Source organism: Pleurodeles waltl, chromosome 4_1 (assembly GCF_031143425.1).
Source record: "Pleurodeles waltl isolate 20211129_DDA chromosome 4_1, aPleWal1.hap1.20221129, whole genome shotgun sequence".
NCBI lineage: Eukaryota > Metazoa > Chordata > Amphibia > Caudata > Salamandridae > Pleurodeles > Pleurodeles waltl.
This window is the reverse complement of record NC_090442.1, coordinates 460,933,605-460,961,200: the sequence shown is the minus strand read 5'-3', so window position 1 is coordinate 460,961,200 and position 27,596 is coordinate 460,933,605. Positions and strand designations below refer to the sequence as shown.

Genomic DNA, 27,596 nt, shown 5'->3' with positions numbered 1-27,596 from the left:
GGTACTGGTTATATAGAGATAGTGATGAGTTTTTCCTTTATAATTGCGTAATGATTCAATATGAAGAAAATACATTTATATGTATTATAATATTGGTATTATTTAGCAATCGAGGGATCCTGTTTTGAAGAAGAAATTTTAAGATTGTATATTTATGTGATATGTGAATTTTACTGTCTCATGGATAAGGGAATGATATTTAGAAACTTTGATATTGGCTTCTACAACTTTGAAGAAAAATCAGCTTTTAGCAACATCTTTGTACTGTATGTATATATGAGTCGTTTATATATTTACATTTATATTCATACTGACATATATTTAGATTTTTACTAGTTATTGTAATATGAATGTCCCCCCTTTTCAATACATTTGACTAATTTATTAGCAATGAGATGGATATTTATACATGATCATATATATATATATTTATTTTGCACTTTCTATTTAATCTGTCCCCGAATCCCTCTGTGTATATTCATATTTATATTTATACTTATATTTATATTGATATATATGAAAAAAGAAAACAACTCAGTCCTGTTTCTGTGACCATGCTCGCTGGGTATTTAAAGCTGTGTGTATTGGTTAAGTTATACATGTGACCAAGGCTGTTTGTCAGCCGAAACGCGTTATGTATGGAATAAATTCCTTTTGCTCTTGATTTCCTGAGTGTGCGGTTTTTGTGGATGTTCTTTTGCTATATATATATATATATATATATATATATCTATATATATATATATATATCTATATATATCCCAGTGGTGGTTGTGACTGGGTAGTTCAAGTTAGGACAACGATTACGTGGGAAATATTTTTGATTTGCTAATAACTTTGGCACCGTTTGACGAATCTTCATGAAACTTTCTGGAAAGTTTCTGGGTGGTTCATCAAGTGGGGCCGAATAAAAGGTGGTAGTCCCAAAACTAATTTTCCCTATACATTTCACCATAGGAAAATTGGACACCGCTACAGACAAAATGGCTGAATGGAATAACAACAATTTGGCAGAAAGCTAGATCCTGGTCCAGAAAGCATGCTTTTTGTGATTTAGTGTAAATCTGTTAAGTAGTTTGTGAGAAATTAAGGTTTAAAATGCATGTATATATCACTCTGAGGAGAATCTGCAGATCTGATAGGTCTCTAGATGGGAGCAGACTGGCTGCCTCAACATCAAGAAAGATGTGGCAGCAACCATCTTAGTACTCGGATGCAGTCCCCTGCCCTACAAAAAAGTAAAAAATAAAAAACAGAGGAGGAGGACGGTGGGTGGGGCAAAAAATAATTTTAAAGAAAAAATGGCAGGCTCCCATCAATGTGGTGGCTGGGAAGCTACCAGGAGTCACGGGGGTTCTGGGGCTTCCCTGAATGTTTAGCTGCATCCCATTGTTTCTGTACATTACCAGCCACATGGCATACACTGTAAAAGACTGTGAGCAGAGGGGGTTTGGTTACAGGGCTTAGATGTAGGCCAGGCCCTGAGCTCGACTCCACTTCGCGCATGGCGATGGACATCTTACCATAGGTAAAAAAAAAAAAAGAAACAGAGATTCACTGAAAACAAAAAAGGTTAAAGTGATGTTAAAGTTAGGAATTGTAATATTATGTTACTTTACATGAAAAAAAAAACTAGAAATTCACTGAAAAAAATCAAAGATTCAAGGAAAATGTCAGCTAAACATACCATTTTAAACTAACAAAACCACTGAAATTCACAAGTTAAAGTTATCTCAAGTGACTATAAGAAGTGTCCTAAAGTAACTATTAGTCACACACTTGTCATACACTTTGTTGTTGTCAATGATGTTATGTAAGATGTTGCAGTGATGTTATCAATGATGTAATAGAACATGTCATAAGTAATGTAATATGTGAGGTAATTAGCAGTGGATGGTAAGGGGCTCTGCACTTCAGCTGAACAGCATTCAGCTGTTCTGGGATCATGGATTCAGTGACCCAGAACACTTACTGTATTTTTTTCAAATATTGCTGTGGGCAGCTGCTGAACCTCCTGAAGCCCCTCACAACATAAAAAAGGGTTTTGGTGCTCCTACCCCTTCTAGGAGAACCACCATGAGCAAAACATATTGTTGAAAAATACCCCAGGGCATTATGGGGAGCTCTTACAACGGAGCAGTGAATAATAAAAGAGCAGGTCCTGCTGTTCATTTATTATTCTTTTTTTCCCTTTTTGTTAATTTTTCAAACTGTGTGCCCTGGTGGCCAATGAGGCACCCACATCACCTAAATTCTTTGGGGGGGGAGGGGGGTGAGGAAGCCTCAAAGCCTCCTCCAGCTACCCACCAGATCCCATATCGGGTGTTGGCAGGAGCCACCATTTTTGTTTGTTAAACTTGGATGCCCTTGTGGTCACCTATCTTTAAATATTGGAGGCTGGAAGGAGAGCCCCAAGTCCCCTGTGGCCCCCTCCGCCTCCCCAGCCACCTCCAGTCTTTTTTTGTATAAAGGTGTCACAGTGCCTACCAGGAGTACCCGCAATTCAGGCTTTGTTGGAGGCTGCCGAGGGGGATCCCCAAGGCCCCTGCAGCCTGAATTGGCTCCTCAGCAAGCAACTATTGTGGTGCTGGTGGGAGCCATTAACAGTCCCCTTTGATCTCGCCCAGGCGAAAGCAACTGATTTCATTGCGTCCACCAGGATCGGAGCACAGTTGTATTTTCTGCCTTGGACAGTACAGGCAGTGTATGGAATTGGATCATCATGTCTGATTCAGGCTCAGGTGGGGGTTCAATGGCCCTGGGGCTTCCTAGAGGCTTGGGGAGGGGGGCTGTGCAACCCCCTAATAATATTAGCAGTCCAAGAGATGGGGTCCCTGGGGCACTGCTTAGATGAAGCCCTGGGGGGGACGATCGAGCCTCTGAGATGGGGGCCAGCCATCTTATCACCCTAATAATATTAATTGCCCCAGGGATGGGGTCTTCTGGCCCTTTTAGAGGCTCGGGGAAGGCGGGTGGCTATGCCCCCGCCCCCACGGGCCCTGGCCCATACAGAGGAGTTTATTTTTTAAAAGGCGGGAGACTGCCATTTGTTCTTAATTAGAGCCCCATGTCACCAGATCCGCCGCAGATCCACTATGCCATTAAAAAGAATACATTTTTTGGCTGCAGGGTGTTCCTTTCCTTCCCTCCAGAAGACCTAGAGGAACTGAGTGCCTCTAACATGCTATATAATATATATATAAATATATATATATATATATATATATATATATATATATATATATATATATATATATTTTTTTTTTTTTTTTTCAGGACAGAGGACTAAGGGCCAGATGTAGGTAAGTATAGTTTTGCGACTTGCAATTTGTGAGTCAAAGCGACTCGCAAATTGCAACTCGCAAAACCAAATGCAGAAAGGTGTCAGACACCTTCTGCGACTCACTATGGGGTCGCAAAGACCCACCTCATTAATATTAATGAGGTGGGTCGCAATTTGCGACCCCATAGCGAGTCTGGGCACTCACGGGGATGGTGGCCTGCTGGAGACAGCAGACCACCATGTCCGTGACTGCTTTTAAATAAAGCAGTTTTTTTTTTCAAAGTGTAGCCCGTTTTCCTTAAAGGAAAACGAGCTGCACTTAGAAAAAAAAAACGAAACCTTTTGTTTCGGATTTTTTCAGGGCAGGTAGTGGTCCCTTGGACCACTGCCTGCTCTGAAAAAATATTTTTATGTCCAGTCACAAAGGGGAAGGGGTCCCATGGGGACCCCTTCCCGTTTGCCAGTGGGTTACCATCCACTTCAAGTGGATGGTAACTGTGATTCGGTCACAAATGGAATTGCATAGCATCGCGAGTCGCAAATAGGAAGGGAACACCCCTTCCTATTTGCGAGTCGGAAATACATTTTGCGAGTCGGATCCGACTCGCAAAATGCATTTCTGCATTCCGGTGAGGCTTTTGCGACACGCAAACGGCGTTTTTCACCGTTTGCGAGTCGCAAACGTTTTGCTACATCTGGCCCTAAGTCCCTGAGTCCTAAAATGAACGCCATCACATCTTTGTTGATGTGGTGGCAGCCATTCAGATCTCATTTCTAGATCTGTCAGTTCAGATGATATTCTGAGGTGTGAAAATATATGTTTTTATAAACTTAATTTCTTTAAAATGTCTGAACAGAATTACACCAAATTATAAAAAACTTGTTTTTTGCCAAATTTAGTGTATTCCATTCAGCATTTTTGCGGTATCGCTGTTCAATTTTCTTATGGAAAAATGAATGGGAAAAATGCATTTTGGGCCCGTCCCTTTTTCTTGGCCCTGCTTGATAGATCACCCGGAATCTTTTCAGGAATTTTTCTGAGGTGGATGAGACTTTTTTGAAAGTTTCATGAAGATTTCTGCAAACAACACCAAGGTTTATAAGCAAATTAAAAAAATACTTTCCTATGAAAACCTGGTCCTAACTATAAATACCCGCGGTGAATGCCACACTCACAGAGAAATATATATATGTACATATACACACACACACACTACCACCGGGTGAAACCCCAGTAGGTAGTTGTAGTTAGGACCCAGTTTCAATTGAAAAAGTGTTTTTTGACTTGCCTCTATCTTTGGCACCGTTTGACGAATCTTCACAAACAGTTCCAAAAAAAAGAGTGTCAAGTTAGGTCTTGTTGAGCATGGAAAATTTCAGAATGATCTGTCAAGTGGGGGCGAAGAAAAAGGGGAGGTAAAGAAAAGTGTGTTTCCCATGTTAATTCCAATAGACTCTTTAGACATGCATGCAGCCCGGACCACTGGACAGAATTACACCAAATTCAGCAAAAATTTAGCTTTTTGTCCACAGATCCCCCTTTTTCTAATTTGGTGTAAATCTGTTCAGTAGTTCTTGAGAAATTAAAGGGAAAATAAATTTGTCAATCTAGGGCCGCGGATCCAGAGAGATCTACTGAGACCTGATTGACTGCCAACACTTCAAACTAGAAGTTGGGTGGTTATAGGGGAGTTGGTTGCAGGGCCTGGGCACAGGCCTGGCCTTGAGGCCAAACCCTGCTGCACAGAGCCAAACATTGTGCACAGCGAGGGGTTGGGTGCTTATAGGGGATTGGTCTCAGGGCCTGGCCATGAGCTGCTAATTACCATTATTCATAAAAAACTGCATGACGAGGGCACAAGTTATAGTTACCTTAGGGCATGAGTTATAGTTAGTTGAAATAACTCTAACTATAACAGGTGGATTTCTATGGTTTTGTACGTTTAAAATGTGAGCCTAACTATAATGTCCTTCTAACCTTTGTTTTATTTTAAGTGAATTTCTATGTTCTTTTCAATTCTAATTCTTAACTATAATGCCCATGTAAAATTTTTCTTTATATATATATATATATATATATATATATATATATATATATATATATATTAGACACACAGGTATCTGCCACTGTGCAGTTATTGAAACAAGAAAGGCTTTTTTTGTTTCTGCTGTTGTTTGATGAACCTGCACAAAACTTTAAAAATAATTCATACACCTCAGCTCCTTGATGCAAAGTTTTGCGCTGATCCCTCAAGCAGGGGCCATGTGTACCGTGATACCAGCACCGTATATCTTCTGTGGTAGAGCATATATAGATCTTCTTCACAACAGATGAGGTTTCGCTCATCATACGGCTGCACTGTAGAATGATAAGACCGCTGCCACCACAAACAGGAAAGACGATTATTAATTCATAATCGCTTATCGATTTATTCCAAATAAAGTGCAAGTGCAGTACAGCTTCCAAAACTGGAATGTCAATGCGTTTCGGCTGACGCCTTCAACTGGACACCATATATATATCCTGGAATAACATAACAGTATAGTAGATCGGCTCATTCCAGTTCTTGTGATAAAAGACCAGAGATTTAATCCAATAGAGGTGCTAAATCTTCTATTTGATTTATGACACAAGTATTTTTTATAGGCACCTCTCATCTAGGTTGGATCTTTGGGTTTAATAGCTAAAGTGGAAACTTTGGGTACTGGACCTTCCAATTCTTCAATAAGTTAAAGTGATAAATGTAAATATTGTATGCTTTCCAGGTAACCCAATTTGATAGTTAACTTCACTATTTATTTTTCAGTTCTTGTAAGGTCCTGGACATTTTATTTTCACTAGAAGGCAATAACAGCAAACCCCAGTCATTAGGTTAAAAAACTCTTAGCTTGACAGTCGAGTCATAATACCATTGTTCAGCTTTAGTCATATTATTTTAATTATCAGAGTAATTTTAGGTTAAATTATCTTTTAACTGACATATATATTTTAATAAAGGTTTTCCGGTGTCAGGTTGATTTTCCCACTGTCCTTGAGTCATACCTAGAAAGGTGCTGGAGTTCCTCCTAAGTAACAATTTAAAAAGGTGAGTACCTTGTGGAAGAGTAAACCTTACATTTTACACTAAAATCACACTAAATGTAGCATATGATCCCAATTATTTTCTCCTTCACCCACCATTTGTTTTAGTACAATATTTATTGTGGAGTTATACCACCCTTCTAATCCATCCACTCATAGAGGTGATAGACTGAGAGTTTTAATTTGTAGATTCCTTGTTGATTACATATTTGATGTATAAAGTTGAAAACAAAAGTAACTCTGCGGTCTGTTAGTATTTCAGTTGGGCAGGCGGTACAAGAAAAAACATCTATCATAGCATTGGCTGTCTCAGTAGTAGTATTTCACAGAGGTATTACTTCAGGGTTTTGTGTTGTAATCTATATTAAGAAAGTAATGACATTCCCAAGTAGAACAAACTAATGCACCTAAAATAGCATCCCTAGTCATTGCAAGAGCGCATCAATAATAGGTAGGTTTTGAAATAGGGCTAAGAAACATGACCCAGACTGTGGTGCAGTGTAAATGGGTTACTTCTGGTGGGTCTAGTGAAACCACAAGTCACTGTCTTCCTCATTCTCCTCCGTGTAGTCAGCATCTACCACTTTGTTGTAACCAGCAGAAGGACTTCTGCCTCTTTACATTGCACTTTTGTCCTTCTTTGTATTCTGGTGACCATTGTGTTGCTTGCCCCGCTTGCCATCCTTGTGGCCGTTGGTGTATTTGCTGCCCTACCTATCTTTGTGGTCATCACCATTCTTACCCCTCTTGGTCTCCCCTGAGGTTCTGGTCCTGTTATCCTGTGTTTTCCAGCCCTCCATCACTCTATTCCCCAGTTCATTTAGCCTTTTTTTGTCAGGTAGAAACACCATCTGCACCTCCTGCACCTGTATCGTGAAGCCTACGTACAGCAGTATCTCTGTGCCAGAATAAAGCAATGTGTGTAGGATGCAGCACAGCATGATGGTGCTTATGGTTCAAAATGCGGGCAATTAGTGCCCCAATTATTGGTGTAGATGTCTAGGAGCTGTGGGCACCCTCCATTATGAAGTCTGGAGAGAAGGTGTTGCATCCCAAGGTATCACTTAGCAGCTGTTCCTCAAAGTTTTCCATGTTGCCAATGTATAGACTCAGGGACACCCATGATACGGATATTGTTGCACCTGGAGGGTGCCTCTAAGGCCTCATTTTTTTCTTGAATGGCTGCAACCTTCTTTTCCATCTTTGCTAGAGCCATTTTCATGGTAGTGGCTTCATCCTCGTCTCCGACACACAGCTTTTCACCATGCCTTGGCTTGAGCCATTTTCATTGTATCTGGTTCATCCTCTGCCGCAACACAGGATTTCACTATGTCTAGACTGCTCATGTGTTTGTCCCACCTCTCAGACATCCGGCCCATTCTGTAAGTGAGGGCATCTATCTTACCATCAATAGTTTTCTGGCTTTGCATCAAGTCTTTTAGTAAAGATTGCAAGTCTTTGCTCTCTTGTCTTTGCTCTCTCCTGCTGCTTGTGTGGGACGTTTCACTTTTCCTGAGTTTCTTCAACTTTTCTCATGTGCATGGCCATCCTGTATTCAAACAAGAGCTTTTCCTGTGTTTTGTCTGATTTCCCCATGGCATGTATATTGCATAAGCCTGACCCACAGCCTACAGACTGTGTTCAGTCAAAATGCCGGCCATGGATCCTGCAAGGGGCCTCTCCATGCACTCTGTGACACTTTGGAGTGCTCAGAATACCCATTGGTTGAGCACACAGCAGTGGTCATTTCCCAGCAGTGTTTGATCACTAGATCATAGCAGCTCTCTGTTAGGCCTATGTTCTGGCCCAGTGAGGCAGTGTGTGGTACTGCACAATGTTTGGTGCCTTAGCCCTCTTAATATGGGTCAGGTTTTAAGTTGCTTGCCCTTGTGGGAAAACAGCCATCTACTCCGCTCAGAGGCCCTCAGTAGCATTTTGATTGCCCCCACTAGAGCTCACCTATTGTGGAGGGCAAACGCTGCCTGGTAGTTGCCACCATGTCCCATTTTGCCTTCAGCAAGGTAATCTCTCTCCCGCTGGGTGATGGTATTTTGAACATAGGGGCTCAGTGGAGCAAGCTCACCATACTTCCTTTCAATACAGGCTGCCCAGGTCCCTCATTGTGGCTGGTTGCAACTCTGAAGCACAAACATTGCAGCAGGAACCATTAGATAAAACATACTGCTATTATTATTAGGCCACCTTTGAGTGCAAAGTAATATTTTACCACATCTCCCAGGTTACTGAATTGAGCTTTTAAGGAGAAATGTATCTTCTCTCGAGGTGACAACATATGAAAGTCAGATCATTTTTTTTACAAAAGAGGAATCAAGCTAAATAGAAAGATCTATCTTCAGTAATCATAATCCATGCTACTGATCACATTAAAAAATAGTATTGCAGTAGGTAAAGATGTTCAAATAAATGTATTCAATGTATTTTGCCCATGCTCCTACATAAGAGGTTCACCAGTTTTATCATTCCCTCAACACTTGGGCTGATCGCAAATTCACAATGAAATGCACACAAAGGGTGCGAAAAGTGGTGTAACCCACAACTATGCAGACTTAGGAAAAATATTTGCCAGCTTTGTAAAAGGAGGAGCCTGAAGATTGAGAATGGGAGGTGGGGGGGTGAGAATTCAACAGATTCTTCAAAGGCATTCTGTAGTAGAAAGATAACAGGAGCATTATTTCTATCATACCCCCAAAAAAAACCCTCACACAAAATAAGTCACCTCATCTCCATGCTCCGCAACTGCAAATCTTACAATGAAGCACAAGCTGGAAATCTCAGATACCATTAAACACTACACACTCAAATACTTAATTCTTACAGAGACCTAGTACAATGACACTTCAAACATATCATGTTCTACTTCCTCCAAATTACTCCATCATCAGAGAGGACCAGGTAGGCAGAGTCATGTAAGGCATCGGAGCCATCTTTAAAGACTCACTGCAGTGCAGGGAGATAACCAATGGCTCTTCCACATTTCTTTTGAAACCTCACCCTGGATCTATGCTCTCAACATAATTCCTTTTTCAGAATAAGTGCAATCTACCATCCACCAGGCGATAACACAGCCTTTGCTGAGGAATGCAAGAACATCGTAAATGACCAAAAACACAACACAACAGAGAGATATTTCAGTGAGTGTTTAATTGTCACTGGGGCACCACAGAAGTTTCTGCAGTGAACTACTTCACTTATGCTCTCTCTTTTGATGATCTGATCCAACATAACTTAAAAGCAACACACAAAATGTTTCACACTAGACTGAATTCTTTCCAAAGAAGACCTGCTCTTAGTGAATGAACCTATACTGGTAGATTGGTCCATTCATTTCTTTATTCCCTTTACCTTAATACTCTTTAATACTGTCACAATGGGCCAAATGAAAAGAGCAATTACCTTCTTTTGAGACACTAGGAGAAGTACTTCGCAGCACTGCTCAGGATGTACTACCTCCCACTGGCCCCACAGTAGATGCCATTGACTTGACCTCCCACAGACCTGAATGTCTCTCTGATCTGCTTGATAATGTAGCTCCAGTCTAAAGCAAAATGAAACAACCTAAGCCATCAGCCCCACGGTTCTACAATGAATTATGGCCCTCATTTCAACCCTGGCGGTCGGTGTTAAAGCGGCAGTAATAACGCAAACAGGCCGGCGAAAAAAAAAATGAAATCATGACCATGGCTGAAACCGCCAACACAGACAGCCACTTTAACACTACGACCGCCACAGTGGTAGAAACAAACACCACGGCGGTAACCGCCAACAGACAGGTGGAAGACAATGTACCGCCCACCGTATCACAAGAGGCCTATCCGCTACCTTTTCGGGGTGGAACCAATGCAAACAAAAACACGGGAGAAACAGTACACAGAAGGGAAAACACTCACCTCTCCACACCCCACAAGAAACCAGGACGTCATGGAGCCCGAATTGCAGATACTGCTGATGCTGGTCTTCCTTCTCTTCTATCAGGAGCACCAAAGACGGCGGCGACTACCACAGTGAGTACTGCACCTACAACACAGGGGAAGGGCGAGGGAAAAGAGAGTGACACACACACGCAACACGCAAAACCCCCACCCACAACACCATACACACAAATACATGCAGCAACAGTACACATACATTCCCCCCACCCCCTGGAAGAACACAAGGACAAAAGAAAATGATTTCAACAAATGTAATCATGTGCAAACTTATTATCAAAGTTCAAATTCCAGTAAATACAATTATGTACACCAACTACACAAGTCTGGATAGTGCACCAAACATTGTCCATGGACCACTGGGCCCAAAATGCATGGGCGAAGCCCACACTAGATACCTGACTGGAAATGGAGAGAACACTGGAGGGGCATCAGATCGAAATGAAACAGGCACCTCAGGGGGAGGGGGAGGGGGAGGAGGTCACCTCAGCCAGATGAACGCACAACGCCACTGCTGCACGAGGGGGCTCCATGCCCACTGCTTTATCCTGGGGAGTGCAAAGCCACAGTCTCTCAAGTAGAAGTGATTCTCCACTGGTTCTAGAGGGGGCCTGGTGCCCAGAGTGCTTCATCCTGCCAAGGACTGAGGTAGTGGATGTATCTCTCCACTGGTTCTGGAGGGGGCCTGGTGCCCAGAGTGCTTCATCCTGCCAAGGACTGAGGTAGTGATGTGATTCTCCACTGGTTCTGGAGGGGGCCTGGTGCCCAGAGTGCTACATCCTGTCATGGACTGAGGTAGTGGATGTGATTCTCCACTGGTTCTGGGGGGGGCCTGGTGCCCAGACTGCTTTATCCTGCCAAGGACTGAGGTAGTGGATGTATCTCTCCACTAGTTCTGGAGGGGGCCTGGTGCCCAGAGTGCTCCACGTGCAGTGTGGCTGGTACAATTCACTCATCTGGGTGTGCGTGGCACGACATTGGCGAGGTACAGGTAGCATAATACGCCATGGAGGCAGCGACATACCCCACACTGCTGCGGCTTCGCATTCCACCTGCAGGTGCCAACAGTGATGACAGTAATGCTTCATGGAAGCTGCCCAGGGTCCTGGAACTCACCACCAGCCTCGGACGACTGACCACTGGGGATGGTAGGCATGTCAGCAGTGGTGCCACTGTCCGAGGACGTCACAGCATGGCAGTGCTTGCAGCGGTGTCTGTCGTGGCGGTAGTGGTGGCGGTGTCTGTGGTGGCGGTGTTGGCGGCAGGGTCTGTGGCAGCGGGGCTGGTGGCGGGGCTGGCGGCAGGGCATGTATCAGCACCTGCTGAGGGAGAAAGCAGGATGTCTCCTGCTGCCTCGGACGGCTGCCCACCGGGGTAGAGGCTGGGTACTGTTGCAGTGGCTGCAGACGTGCCGGAGGCAGGGCAGGTGGCGGTGCAGGTGGCGGTTTTTGCCACCGTACAGGTTGGTGTGGACGTGGACAGAAGGTGTGACACTGGTCCCTCAGTCTGTGCCACCATGCCCTCTCCTGACCTGCCCTTCTGTTTTTGGCCCTTCCCCACCTTTGATGGTGGCGCAGTTGTCTTGCCACTATCCCCTTTTGTTTTCGCTGACCCCTATGTGGCTGGTGGTTTCGGCTTCTCCCTCCGGGATGTGGGCACCTTTTTCACCTTGGCACGTGGCAGAATGTCCTTGCCCTTGCTACGTGGCACACTGGCAGCCCTGATGGTTGGCGCACTCCATGACCCCGCAGTTGCTGGCACTACTGTATCTGGAAATGTGGTGGCTGAGGTGCTGGGCTGGGACCTGGAAAGCCTGGCCCTAGGGGAAGGATGGGGGTGTGTAGGGAAGTGGTCAATGTTAGCCAGGAAAAGTTTTTTAGACACACTGGGACGGGTAGATGGAGGGGGTTTGGGAGTGGAGGAAGAGGTAGTGCTTGTAGGAGGTGTACGTCTGCTGAATTTGGGTGAAGGTGCATGGACTGGAGGCTGTTGTGAGGTGGATGGCTGTTGGGTCTCTGCTCCTGTCCCCCCTGTGGAGCTCCCCTCGCCCTCCGTCCCACTGGTGGCTTCAGACCCCGTAGCTTCACCCTCCAGGGCCAAGTGGGATGCAGCTCCCTCCTGTTCCGGTGCCAATGCTCCTCCGCCTGATGATGCTATTGCACACAAGAACAGGGAGACCACAAAAAGGGGGGGGAAAGACAGAAGAAAGACATGTTCTGTGCATGCAACACCACTACCGTTGGCAGACACAACAGACAGTGAGCAGCCCTCTGCACTACGCCATGCACTTATAGTTCCTAGATTTTTCACATGCCCATGGGGTACGAGGCCTAAGGCCAATTGCTGCACACCTGGAAGTCACAGGAGCCTGACTAGGTGTAGATGGCTCTTACCACTAGTGGGGTTGGGGTGCAACATAGCCTGCCTCACAAGGGATCTTGCCTACTAAGATCGCCCTGGCCTAGGGGAACCCACTGTCTACCTCCCCCGCCCAGACACCTCGTAATGTGAGCAGAGTCAGCCTAATGAGAGAATACTCACCCCCTTGTAGCGGCTGTGATGCCCTCAAGCGTCCATCCAACTCCAGATATGCCATCCCCAGGATCCGGAATATCAGGGGGGTCATGGTGTGACGGGCACCCCTCCCGCGTTGGGAGGCCATCCCCAGCTGGGTCTCCGCCGTCTTCTTGCTCCAGCGGCGCAGGTCATCCCATCTTTTACGGCAGTGGGTGCTCCGTCAGTGGTAGACCCCCAGGGTCCGGACGTCCTTGGCACGCCAAAAAGCCTTCTTCTGGTGGGCGCTGACCTAGAGGAATGGTACAGGGGGAAAGGACGTTGCTCACCCAGCCGGACCGTCATACTCATTGCCCACCAGTTCCCACCCATGCCATGACGCACATACACTCACCACCCGCACATGTAGGCCTCAGCCCCCTATGCATCTTCCAGCCACACCACTCAAAGCAGGCATTGCCCATTCAGCATGCTCACAGTGTACTCACCTGTTTGTCTGGAGGACCGTACAGTTGCGTGTAATGGGGGAGGACCCCATCCACTAGTTTCTCCAGCTCCTCTGAAGTGAAGGCAGGGGCCCTTTCCCCAGACACTGTAGCCATCCTCGCTTCCAGACACAGGTCACAGCAGCACTTGTAGTGTAGGTCCTCTCCTGGTGAAGGTCAGGTATCAAGTGAGTGAACAGACAGAAAATGGCGGTCACGTCCGCGGCGGTGCATACCGTCACTGCCGGCGTACATCGTCATTGGCTCCTCAGACCTATAGAGCCCAATGTTAACCAATGCTGAATTGCGCTGCGGTCTTCGACCGCCAACCGCGACGGTGTAAAACGCCAGCGCAGTTACCTCATATCCCCTTGTCCCACATTACAGGTCAGGCAGCCGCCAATTCAGGGGGCCACATGTCATTAATAATAACTGTGTCAACCCTATCTAGGCCTGGAATACACACAGTTATAGGCACATTGCGGATTAATACATTTCTGCAAATGACATTTTGTGATACCTCAGTTTTGGCTGACTCTCTGCTCGCTGTTCTCCTCCATAGGGCATGTTTGCTGGGGCAGGTGATGAGATGGCGGCATCCTCCGGTGTACAGACCCCTGGTTGACCTGTCGACAATGGAAGTGAGACACATCATAGTCACATACAGACTTGGTCGTGCAACAATCCAGGAACTGTGTGCCCAGTTGGAGCCAGACCTGATGTCAGCTATCCGCCATCCCACAGGGATACCCCTCTAGTGCAGGTCCTGTCAGTACTCCATTTCCTGGCAAGTGGTTCCTTTTAAAAAACAGTGGCGATTGCATCAGGGATGTCCCAGCCAATGTTTTCTAACGTGTTGTCCAGAGTGTTGTCTGCCCTGCTGAAACACATGCACAGCTACATCGTGTTCCCTCAGGTGGAGTATTTGCCCACAGTGAAAGGTGACTTCTTTGCCCTGGAACATATCCCAACATCATTGGTGCCATTGATGGGACACATGTGGCATTAGTACCCCCACACAGGAGTGAACAGTTGTACAGAAACCGGAAGAGCTACCATTCGATGAATGTGCAGATGGTGTGTTTGGCAGACCAGTACATCTCCCATGTGAATGCCAAGTTTCCTGGGTCAGTGCATGTCGCTTATATTTTGAGGAATAGCAGCGTCCCTTATATGATGGGGCAACTCCAGAGGCACTCTGTGGCTAATAGGTGAGGCCAAGGACCCAATACAGTGTGAAAAGGTGTCTGGGTATGGGGTTGTCCCGAAGGGTTAGTGTGTGTCTAACAGTTGTCCCTCGATATTTGCAGGTGACTCTGGTTACCCCCAACCTGTCATGGCTACTGACCCCAGTGAGGAATACCAGGACAAGGGCAACGAAACGCTACAATGAGGCACATGGGTGAACTAGGAGGGTGATCAAACGCACCTTCGGCCTCCTGAAGGCCAGATTCCGGTGCCTATATTTCACAGGTGGTTCCCTATACTACTCACCAAAGAAGGTGGGCCAGATCATCGTGGCCTGCTGTATGCTGCACAACCTGGCTTTGCGACGGCAGGTGCCTTTTCTGCAGGAGGATGGGCCAGCTGGTGGTCTTGTGGCAGCTGTGGAGCCTGTGGACAGTGAAGAAGAGGAGGCAGAAGAAGAGGATATCGACAACTGAAACAACATAATCATGCAATACTTCCAGTGAGACACAGGTAAAAAAATGTCACTGCCTCCCACATCTCATACTATTGTTGGAGCTAGCATAAGTCTGTCATTTTCACTCTGTGTATGGACCCTGACTTGTCACTTTGCCTTTCCATTTCACAGATGTGGGTCCCAATTTGTGCCTTCTGCTATATTTCCTCCTGGCCTACAGCTGTGTTACATCGGTATGTGCACAAGTAAATTGACATTGCTATATTCCATGGTTATTGCAATTACACATTTGTCAAAGCACAGACTGACTCCAGATTGTTTTGTGATTGAATTGTGTTTATTTCTGTGCTAATAAGTGGAGGGGGTTGTAAAATGGGCTGGGGGGATGGTGGAGGAATGTCCATGGCAGAGTCCAGTCTATTTGTTTCACAGGTGCATTGTCCAAAGGGGCATAGGAATTGGAGCAATGGCAGTTTAAGGATGGACAGGGTGACAAAGTGGGACAGAAGGGTGACATTCAGGGGGGTCTCATTTTCTGGCGGGGGTCTCTGCAATGTTCTCTGTCTTGTTCCTAGATCTCAGGGACCGTTTGCGGGGTGGTTCTCCATCTGCAGGGGGTGGGGTGCTGGTGTCGTGTTCCTGTGGCGGTGCCTCCTGTCCACTAGCGATGGCGGAGGTGGAGGGCTGTTCATCGTCCAGGTTAGTGTCAGGGGCCCCTTGTTGTGCCACTGTGTCCCACCTGGTGTTGACAAGGTCTTGCAGCACCCCTGCAGCGGTGACCAGGGTGTTGTTAATGGACTTCAAGTCCTCCCTGATCCCAAGGTAGTGTTCCTCCTGCAGCCACTGGGTCTCCTGGAACTTGGCCAGTACCGTTGCTATCGTCTCCTGGGAATGATGGTAAGCTCCCATGATGTTGGAGAGGGCCTCGTGGAGAGTGGGTTCCCTGGGCCTGTCCTCCCCCTGTCGCACAGCAGTCCTCCCAGCTTCCCTGTTGTCCTGTGCCTCTGTCACCTGAACCATGTGCCCACTGCCACTGCCCCCAGGTCCCTGATCGTCCTGTGCTAGTGGGGTTGCCTGGGTTCCCTGTAGTGGTGGACACACTGCTGATTGACGTGTCCTGGGGACAGAGGGATGGGCCAGCTGGGTGGGTGCTGTGCTGGTGTTTCCTGAGGGGGGAGGCTCTGTGGTGGCTTGTGACTGTGTCAGGGGAACCGACTGTCCCGAGGTCCCTGATGGGCCGGGCTGGTCATCTTGATCCAGTTGTGCAGAGCTGCTGTCATCACTGTGGGTCTCTTCTGTGGGGGGACTGGATATGTCTGGCACCTCCTGTCCGGTGACGTTGGGTAGGGGTCCTGTAGGGGTGTAAAAGCATGATTATTGCATCTGTGTGTGCCATTGTGTGCAATGGGTGAGTAACCGTCTACTCCAGTGCTTGCATTCTTGGCTTGGTCCTTGAATGATAGTTGGTTTGGGGTCTGTGTGGGTATCTGTACTGGACATGCTTTGGTGACTGGTCTCCCAAAACAAAACTCACTCATTGATCCTACAGTTAACAGCACATTTCGTCAACAGGGCCAAAACAATGACCGCACCACACCTATGCTGGTCTCTCTCTGCTGGTTGAGTATTAAACCCAAGGCTTTATACAACACTGTCGGCATCACCCATAATGCCCTACACACATCCACTCCTGGTTACCTGGTAGACAAACTCAAGCTTGGAGGAGGTTCTCGACCATCGAAAAAACGCAGAAGAATTGCTGCTAGAACCCTCGACCTTTAAAATAGAACGACTCCTGGCACAATCTTTCTCAGGTAGCGCAACCATAATTTGGAGCACACAACCTCCCAACCTATACACTACCACCTCACTGGTGACTTCAAAATGGAACTTTAAGCCCTCCTCTCCTCCTTCAACAATATCTTAGCTGCAAATGCAGCTAATGTTGTCTATTGAAAACATGTTCACTCACCTCTTGACACAGAACTACACTACCTCCGCTTCGTGCGGCGCTAACAATCTTTTCAGTGCTGAATATATTGTTTTTACAACTTGTTTTCTTTTCTGTAATGATTCACCATTTTATAATTTCAGACCTTCAGTAACTATATTTTGTAATTTTGTAATTGTTTAACCCTCTGTAGCTATCCATATAACAATATATATCTACTGTAAAGCTCTCTAGTACTTTTAGTTGATGTGCATGCTATATAAAATGCATATATTAATAAAAATAGCTACAAGGGAGGCAGGATGGAGGTTCCACTATTTCTTCAGCTAAGAGGGTAAAGTCGGTAATCTTCAGCCCACTTCGTGATGTGTTATGTTTTGACTTAATCAAATTACACAGGAATAATGGAAACTTTGCACACCCTCAAGGAGAAAAAACACACACCACAAATGGGTATTAAGCAATGATTTAGTTATGTGAGTGTTATTTACTGTGTGCCAGCTGAATGATCTCATCCCAGAAAGATACCCTAAATGTCTAATGATTTTAGAAATGCTTAATTTTGTACTCTAGAAATAATAATACTGTCATACAATTTCAAAGGACAGGTGGTTTTCTAAACTCTAACAAAGAAGGCGTTTGCTTTTCCCACAAATGGATTGAAGGTAGAAGCCTAAAAGAAAGCAGATCTTGACATAAAGAGAGGTCCTGTACTAAGAAAATTGCTCTGCTATTTTCTTACCCCAGTATTATGCACTTAAATATTTTCCACCATTTCAACTGAATTATTTTTATTTCGTTTTGTGTGTGACCTCGCTTGCACAGCACGAGCCAGTGTGGGGGGTTATGGTCTGCACAGTGATGGTTGCTGGAAAGTCAAATAGAACTCCCGCACCTTTCAAGATTCGCTTACTTGATTTTTAAGGGAAGACAATTTATTAAGATGATCGATCACAATGCTACAAATGACATTCCTTTGCAGTTTGTCCCCCTTCCTTCCAGTGCATTTTTTTATTGCCAGGACTAATGGCAGTTATTGTGTTACCTGCAGGACTCATACATTATTAGCTAACAAATAACCTGCAGATACCCGATAGGAACAGCACCCAGCAGTAACCAGCTTACCAAACGATCATTTCACTGCGACCTCTAGCACATTTATCATATCTAGGGAAATCTTCATTGAGTTGGCGTGACAGAGAGCACCGTTTACAATACTTGGCAGCTCAATATGTTGAAAAATGAATGTTCAATGTGTTGCATTTTCAAATGTTATTACACAAATTTTTTTACCGCGTAAAGAAATCATGTTTTTTGCTATGCTTCAAACATTTGATCCGGAACTCTCCCTACGTCTAATTTAGAAGTAGGGAACTACTGTTTTTTACCATCAAATGAATTTTCCAAGTTATAATTTAGGAACTAATACTAGTTATTGAGATTTACAATGTAAGGCTTTACACACACACAGATGATTTTTTAAGTGGCAGGTAGAGCAGTTTTACAAGGAAAATATTTTCAATTTAAAGCACAGCACGTTTGAGGCCTGAGCAGACTCTTACCACTGCAAAGGTAAAAGAATCTCCATTCCAGAGCAATCATTTTTTTTTTTTAAATGACCAGTTGGGGAAGAGAGATCACTGCAAAAAGATGGTGTCCTTATGGACTGTATGGAGTACATTTCTGGCTGAAAAAGACATATTGTGGGCTTACCTAGAAGCTACAGCCCACCCACTGCTACCATTGATTAGCTTTCATGTTACTCTCACATGCCTGCTTCTTATTTATGTCCCAGCTCGCCAATTTTGTTTGTCCCTCTCATGCAGTGTAGCTTCTTTATAATCAAAGCTTCTGCTGCTTGCTTTTCAAATTGGGTTGAGCACTATGCAGGAGTGCACGTGTTTTCCAGCTGACTCTCTTGTGTACTTTTCTCCCCCTGCACACTGTGATGCCATCTTGCTCACTGTCACCCCTGCGTTTCTTCCAGACTCCCCCCACCATGCTGACCTTGCTCTTGTTTCCCTCCCAAGTGATTTCTCACCTGTGTGCTACTTCTGGCCTACTACACGTTGCTCTCTTGCCTGTTGCTTCTTCACACCACCCACACCATCTGGGTTGCTTTTGTTCCCCTGCTCTCCATGTTGCTTGGTCCACCCCAGGCCTCTTTCTGTCATCCCCTGCTTCTCCTCCTCTGCCTCCACACTGAGTTACTTTCTTCCTCCTATGTTTATTTAGCTCACCTGCGTCCTCCCTCTCCTACACCGGTTGCTTTCCTTCCCGAACCATGCATTGCTTTACCCACCTTCTCCCTCCGTGTGGACACTCCACACCATCGGTGTCACTCCCTCCCAGCCAATGCTTAAAAAATGCTTTCACCCATTATTTTCTTTTCATTAAACAGGAAAAGAAAACAGATGCACCTTTTTGTAGATGAGTTCATACAAGCCTACAAAATGATGTGGCCAGCTGCATCATAGGCTTGTTTTTTTCTTTTCAAACCATGCTACACAGAACTGGCGGTGCTGCACAACAGGCTAAGCACCACTGACAAAACCAATATGTCTCAAAAGCAAGACCTATTGGCTTCGTCAATGCTTGTTATTTCAGCTTGCAGTACTTACATTTGTTTTACCTGAGGTCATATTTTTGATTCTTAGCTATTCTGTCTAAATACTTCATTAAGTGAACTCTTCAGATTGTTTGTGGATGTCTGCACTAAATATTAGGATTTGAAAAGCAAATATTATTTTGCATATAAATATCTTATTTGGAAAGCATGAATTCCTCCATACCCTTTAAAGATGGCTAAATTTGTTGGACAGGACATTGCTATTTTGAATCAGATGCTCTACATCTGTCATACTCTAAGAAGATACGTAGTTGCTTTTGTTGTCATAAAACAAAAAATGCTGAATACATTCAGTTTATTAAGAATGTTAAGGAAGTCCAAATACCAGCAATTTAAAGCTCAGGATAATGGATGAGGAGAAGGTTTCATATCCTTCTTCTAACTGGCCTACTCTGTAGTAGAGACTCTCGTTATAGTAACAAGACTGCTGTATTTGGATGGCAGCACCACCAAGCACGGGGCTGAGTCTGATCCTGAGCCGTGTGACAACTGTCGGGCTAACCCTCCCGGCCAACTAGCAGCACCTCACCAGTACCCAAAAGTAAAAGGTGATTTGTGGCAGCCCTTGGAATGACATCAGGATTTCTCAAAGAAACTGTGGATGAACAGATCATACCCCTTGCTCTCAGTCACATATGCCTCACACATACAAAGGGAAAACAGAAGCAGGACTAGGTTCAATAAGTTTTATTGAATCAACTGCATTCTATGTAAACAAGCATGTATTGCGATTATAAGGATGATAAAACATAATAAAAGCAAGGCAGTGACAAGGAAAGTGAAACATTGGAAAAGTTTCACCATACTGTCACAACAGTGGTTCTAGAATCCCTAGCTGCACTACTAAGATTCCATATCAGAGCATGGCAGTGTAAGCCCTAATCTGCCCATCAGGCCCCTCAGATGAAACCCATCCCCCATACCTGTGATTGTAGGCAAACAATAGGTTTGATGGTCTACTGAGAATCCTCCCACATGGCGGGAGAGAAGGCTTAAGGTTTCAGCAGAAACTGCAAAGGAGATGTGCAGTATGCAATGGAAACTGGTTGCAATCCCCTCTATCATGTAGGGGGCAGTGAGGTGTTCTCTGATAAAACATCTCGTGTTCTGAGGAAACTGTCCTGATAGGACAACATGTATATTTCAGTGTATGAGAGTTGGGGACATGATGAATGCTTTGTGCTGGCAATAACTCAGATCTTATCACGTTCATCCTTGAATGAAGCACAGATGAAAATGGTGTGCAGAGAAAAGAATAATATAGTTCTGTGCAAAAGCACAAGCTGGTAAAATAATAAAAACAACTTCATTAAAACAAAGCTTTTGCTCAAATAAAAATAACAATACAAATGCATGTCTTGGAGTGAAAGGGCACAAGCTGCAGGCCTAAGCTAAAATACCATGATTGTATAATAGCTAAAGTAACCTCATGACAACTCTAATTTTGAGTTCACATTGTTTTAAGCAAGTAAGGAAGGTTATGTCATTTCATTGGATGGGGCCAAAATTTGAATCTTGTGGGATGTGAAGTAAGGTAATTTATGAAGTCTGATATGGTATAGATACAGAAATTGTTGCACTGGGTTCTTCCCAGCAGTACGCCTGGATTTGTTTGCTTTTTTGAGCACTCAGTTTTGGACTTTTTCATTGTGGGTGAGCCTCACTACTAGTGTCTCATCCACGGTAAATGGACTGCGCTTTTACCACCAGTGTTCTCCTTTTAAGATAAGGTCACTGCGACACAGCCAGGTGAAGCGGCTCTTGGCTGATTACACTTGAACACGGATGCATACATGTGTGACAGACTACTGTCGTGCACAGCCCGGTAACAGCACACAGGTAGCTTGGTGCAATGGGGATTCTGCAGGGATAGGTATTCACCTGGGATAGGCCTCATGAGGGCAGTGTACATTTTTAGGGAAAGTAAATGTGCTATACTATTTTAACAATAGTGACACCCCATTATACACACATGGAGGAAACTGCCTTAGAGTGTTGTTTCCCTTCTCATTGGTCTACAGATACCAATGACATCTTGAATAAGAGTGCAACCGTTTGCGAGAAAACCAAATAGGTAGGCACTCACTTGGGATGATTATTTAAAAGGTTATGCTGACTCCTCTGTCCTCCTGTCAGTAAAACAGTGATACTGTGGTAGGAGTAGTAGTAGTAGTAATATAATATCAATGAGTTAGCGTTCTCTGTGTCTTTCTTTTTATGTGCTCGTACAATCCCAAGCAAACTCCCGGTGATGTATAATATGCATCTATGCATTGAAAAGGGAAACTGACTGAGTTAGTCCATCAAAGGAGACTGCGATTTGCAAAGCAAAGATTTTTTGGTGCAATGGATTAATATTTCCAAATGAAGTTTGAGAAATTTGGAATAGGGCTTAGGTAAGGTTTTGGAAATTAGGAATAGGTCAACTCATTAATATATGCAATCTGTTTTGGAAAAGGTCAATGTCAATATGTTACTGCGTTCCCTTTGCCTATCAAAATATTATCTAGGAGATTAACTGTACCCCTTATTTATTTTTGTAATCTTCTTTATTTCTTACATCAGCACTTAAGGACAAGAAGAGGGCATCAGAGGGTCAGACTGAGGAGGATGCCACCATCAGTGCCACGGCGGGAGGCAGTCCCACCGCCACCACCAGTGCTGTGGGTGACGGCTCTGCTGGCCCCAGTAAGTTCTCCTTAATATTATTTATTTATCTAAATTTTACCTCTCCCCATTAGAATAATTTTTTCACCTTTCTCTTATAATGTGATTTTGTTTTCCAAATCCTCTTTGCTCTATTTAATTTTTATTCTTGTTATCCCTCCATGCATTATCCTTTTTTTCTATATTTCTTGTTTCTATAGCTGACTTCCTCCTGTCTCTACTAATCTGTAACTGAAACTTTCTTTTGCTTAGTTATTAAGCTGTCCCTCTTCCCTAACGTTTATACCCTGTAGACTGCTACTCTAAGACTAAGACAATAGATTAGGTATCTACTGTTAAGAGTGCAGAGTTTGCAGACCCAAGCAATCTCTTCTACACTTGTTTATTGAGAAGGCTTTCTATTTCTTGCTCATGCTCAAATGACAAGAGACTGATCATGGTTATGGTGACCCTTCCTTCCAATGCTGTATTGTATTATTATTATTATTATTCAGTATCCCAGCAGTTTTGATAATAGTGCATCATGGTAGGAAAGTAGTATGAGGATGGTGCCATTACATTTGCCAACCAAAAACATATGCTCTTCACTGACCAATTTACTCTACACCTTCATTGCGCTTCAAATGACTCACAGTCAATCAATCATTCAATTTATACTTGTAAAGTACGGCTAATCACCTGTTAGGGTCTCAATGAGCTGGGGGGAAGCAGTAAGTGAAGGTCAGAGAAGATCAGGTGAAGAGCACAGTTTTGAAGTCCTTTCTGAATTGTGAAAGTGTGGGAGATCTTCTGAAGTTGATCGGGAGGGAGTTTCAGATCTTCTATGGGAGAAGGACCTTCCTTCTGCTGTGGCCTTCCGGATGCGTAGGACAGCTGCAAGTGCGAGGTCTGCAGAGCGGAGGAGCCTGGTGGGCATGTAGAAGTGGAGTCTTTGGTTGAGGTATTGTGGTCCGGAGTTGTAGAAGGCTTTTTATGTGTGCGTGGGAAGTTTGAAAGTAATTCTCCTGTCTATTGGGAGCCAGTGCAGGTCTCTCAGTAGGGTGGCTGTGTTTGGGGGTGTTGTTGAGACGGGCAGAGGCGCTCTTGGTGCATTGTAGTCTTTTTTGTACCTTGGTGGTGGTTCTGGCGTAGACTACATTGCTGTAGTCCAAGCAGCTGCTGACGAGGGCCTGGATGACTGTTCTTTTGGTTTTAGTAGGGATCCATTTGAAGATATTCCTAAGCATGCTCATGGTGTTGAAACAGGCGGAGGAGACTGCGCTGACCTGGTGGTTCATCGAGAGTGATGAGTCCAGGATGAATCCGAGGTTGTGGGTGTGGTCGGTGGGGGCCGGAGCCATTCTGAGGGCTGTGGGCCACCAGGAGACGTCCCACACTGAGGGGTTGTTGCCAAAGACAAAGACTTCTATTTTTTGGGAATTTAGCTTGAGGCAGCTCTTTCATCCATGCAGCGACTGCCTTAATTTTGTTGTGGAAATTGGCTTTGGTTGTGTGTGGGTCGTTGGTGAGGGAGATGATTAGCTGTGTGCCGTCAGCATATAAGACAATGTTGAGTGTGTGGTGTCTGGTGATGGTAGCTAGGGGGGCCATGGAGAGGTTAAAGAGAGTGGGGCTCAGAGAGGAGCCTTGCAGGACGCCTCAGATGATCTTGGTGGCCTCTGAGTAGAAGGGGGGGAGTTGGACTTTTTGGGTTCTTTTGGAGAGGAAGGAGGTGATCCATTCTAGATCCTTGTCTCAGATGCCGGCGTTGTGGAGACGAGTCCGTAGGGTGTGGTGGGAAATGGTGTCGAAGGCAGTGAACAGGAAAGGAGGATGAGAGCCGCGGTCTCACCCCTGTCTAGGAGGATGCAAGTGTCGTCTGTGGCAGCAAGGAGGACGGTCTCTGTGAAGTGGTTGCTCCAGAAGCCAGACTGAGTGGGGCCAAGGATGTTGTAGAGTTCCATGTGTCTGGGGAGTTGACTGTTGACAACCTTTTCGATGACCTTGGCTGGGAAGGGGAGCAGAGAGATGAGCCGGAAGTTCTTGAGGTCGTCTGGGTCTACGGTCAGTCAGCATCATATCTCTGCCTCTCCATTATGGTTGGCTTACCTACTGGCTTTTCCTACATTGTCAACCAACTGAATGCCCAAAGTGATATATTAGAGGGGAGAAAAGATACTGTGAACTGAACAGTAGTAATGTATTGCAGTTGTATTTTGTTAAAAAATAAAAAGGGGAGGTGTATCTTACATCTAAAATGTGTAATATTTTTCTATCCGCACAGACCACCACTGCTGGGTCCAGCACCAGTGCGTCAGATGACCCAGCAGTGTCTGAAGGGGAAATATTTGTGGTGGCAAGTCACAATGCTTGGTCATTGACTATTACTAGTATACCCACTGAATTTATGAATTGAGGCAAATCACACCCATCGTCATCAATGACCTCACTTCCCATGGCATTTCGTGACCTATTGGCCATCATGAACCCATCTGCAGCATGGTTCAATTTGGCACTAGAGTGCTGGCTGTGCAATGTGCGTCTGCTTCCGTTAATATCACATTTACAAAGCTTTCAATGGACTGCAAACCAAAACGAAAACAAGGTGTCTTTCCCCACCCTCCTTTTGCCCACTCAGTCACCTCCTGGTGCCACACTCCTTTATTCATTCCTAAGGTCTGTCCAGCCTACCCAAAACATTGAAAAATTACATTTTGGGCCTGTGTCACATGTTATTGGACAAGTGGTTCATATGGCTTCCATAATGGATTTATGTCTGTTTAAAGTTTTCTCTTTTGACATTCATCAGCTTTCAGTTTCAGCTACAGTGACTGACTAAGCCTAAGCTTAGCCACATCATCAGTGACCCGCCCTCTTATTCTATAGCAAAACCTCTACTGTACCTACCCGGCCTTTTCTCTGTACCTTACCCTGCTGCAGCAGAGTAAGTTAAGTTTTCTCCCTTACTGCCAAGCAAATGTGTTTGAATATAATAATTTGTCTTTGAGGGTGAGGCCGGGAAGTAAAGTGGGATTAAGTGCTTGTGATTTGCGTATGGGATACTCTGTGATGAACGCGCCTAGTAAAATTTATATATCCCATTTCTTTCTCTGTACTGCAGTGCATTATTTTTTCCACCGTCTACTTGTCGCAGACAAGATGTTTATTATCTGCATGTTATACATAACATGTGTGATATATTAATCATCTGCCTCTTTGGAGCCAGGGATGGAAAGGCATTGGGAGAAAAGCAGGGCCATTGGAATTCAAGATTTTTTCATCAAGAATTATTTGTATGTTACAGCTGCACCAGATGCAGACTGCAGAGAGTAGCAAATTTGTTCACAATGCGCTAGCCAGCATGATTTTAGTCATTTACCACAACAAGAATGGAAAACTAGTACTCCATAGTGGATGCCTTACTCATTAATCAGAGGTATTTTTCTTTTTTCCACACAAAGTGTCTGTGTGGTTTAATTATTTTTTTTAGGAAATCCTTTACAAGAAAAAAGATCATTTTTTAAAAATCTTATGCTGCCTCCTTTCAGCCAGTCTGTGCTTTATCTGAGGCATGTGTTGGTAAAATCATGTCCCTTTGACTTTCCTAATCACATCAAAAAGTCCATTGGCCCTAGGGGACCAGCAATGTACTTATACTGTACTGCTATATCATTTAAAAACAAGTGTTTGCACAGAGCATTCTTTACAATTTGCCTTTTCTATTTTGTTTCTTTCTTGATACAGCTACTTCTGCTGGTCCATCACCACCACCGACCCAGCACAAGATATCGGCCCAGACCTGGTGGCAGAGGCTGGAGGCCACCAGGGCCCACTACCTGCAGATGGTGAATGGGGAGGACCAGGCACATGACCCTGCTCTGGAGCAAGTTCCAGCAGCCAACCGCTTGTGCTTCCAGCCTCCAGGCCAAACCAGCCCTGCCGGCAGCTTAGAGCTGCATGTCCTTGACCCTGTACCACCTTTACTGCCCCCCTCTCAGACTGGCTACACCATCGCCGAGTGCTGGGTGAGCTGGTGCACTTGGGCCATAGGATGACATGCCTCAAGGCCCAGATCCAACACCTGAGTACCCTTATCAAGAATGCCCTCTACTAGCCCTCTTTTTAATTTTTGGTTTTGGGGGGAGAGAGTTTTGTTGTGGGTCAAGAGGGTGGGAATTTGGGAAGGGCATTTTTCTATTTGGGCATTTATATTAATTTTAGATGTTGGTTGGGATGGGGAGAGATGTGGGAGAGGAGTGGGCCAGTGGGTGGGGAAGGTGTTTTTTTTTTATATGTTAGTAAAGAGAAAACCTTTCTAATCTACTTTGTCTGAAGATTTGTTTTGTGTGTCTTTTACTTTAACTTTGCACTGATGCCTTTTCACACATCCTGTCTGTTTAAGCTTCTCCTCAAAGTGTATGCCAGTTACGAGGGTATGCTGCCATTCTCTATATTGACTGCAGAGACCTAGATAAACGACTATGCAGTTAAAATTATTTACCCACTAATTAAAGTAGTTCACTTCCCCCCATCGTTCTCTTACCTGAATAAACGAAATGATTGTTGGGGCTGCTCCCTCTTTCAATGTTCCAACACCTTACTGAAGGTTTTACCAGGTGCCTTCTTTATGGCAGTGTGCTAGCAGGGAAGGCATTACAACAAGCGAGGTCCCACTCCCACCTAGGAGATGTCCAGCTGTAGGATTTATCACAAAGATTATTCATCACAGGCACCTAAATTGAAATAAAAACCAAGAGTTAGTAGGTTATACATATACCTTTCTATTATAGCTTTAGAAGGACTGAGGACAGACTATTACCGCCATGACACATCAGAGAACACCACATAATATAACACAAATGGCAATAATAAATTATTCTGAGTAATGGTGTGCATGGAATTTAAAGAAAACCAAAGTTATGAAATCCCCAAGTCAGGAAAAATGTACTCTAAGTCTGTATTCTGTAGTTGGCAAGGTTAAGCATTTACTTATGCATAAACAAAGGCCTGAACGATGTTGCTGATGTTGAGGAATGATGTTCTTGCTTATAAGTGGTATGGTAAGTGGGGCTGGTATGGGCTATTGCTCAGGTAATAGAATATCCAGCAGTGAGTTGGTGTCACATTTAACCACATCTGCCCCCCCCAAGTGTGTGATCTATTTGGTGTAAATTAAGATACACCTCAAAAAAATCACACAGCCCCGGGGAAGAGGGATAGGGGTTTGATTTATAGACTTGAAAGGGGACTTGGGCAAAAGTGTGACAAAGACAAACACAACACAAGAACAATATTCATCAAGGTGATGTGCATCACATGATCATCAAGCTGCTGTGGAAGGAAATGAAGGACTTAGTATGACACAGTTCAGTTAAATGTAGTGCAAACAGTCCTGCTACAGAGCCCCGAGTTGT

The 27,596-nt window shown here is 44.7% G+C and overlaps 1 long non-coding RNA gene across 3 annotated transcripts in view; it reads left to right on the top strand.

Annotated features, from left to right (window-relative positions):
- The window catches only part of LOC138287840 (uncharacterized), an 89,254-nt gene extending 62,817 nt beyond the window's left edge, over positions 1-26,437 (top strand). For all 3 annotated transcript variants that reach the window (XR_011202290.1, XR_011202291.1, XR_011202292.1), the window contains exons 3-4: positions 22,102-22,224; positions 25,927-26,437. This is a non-coding gene — a long non-coding RNA (uncharacterized lncRNA). The remainder of the gene's footprint in view (positions 1-22,101; positions 22,225-25,926) is intronic.
- Positions 26,438-27,596: the final 1,159 nt, after the last annotated feature.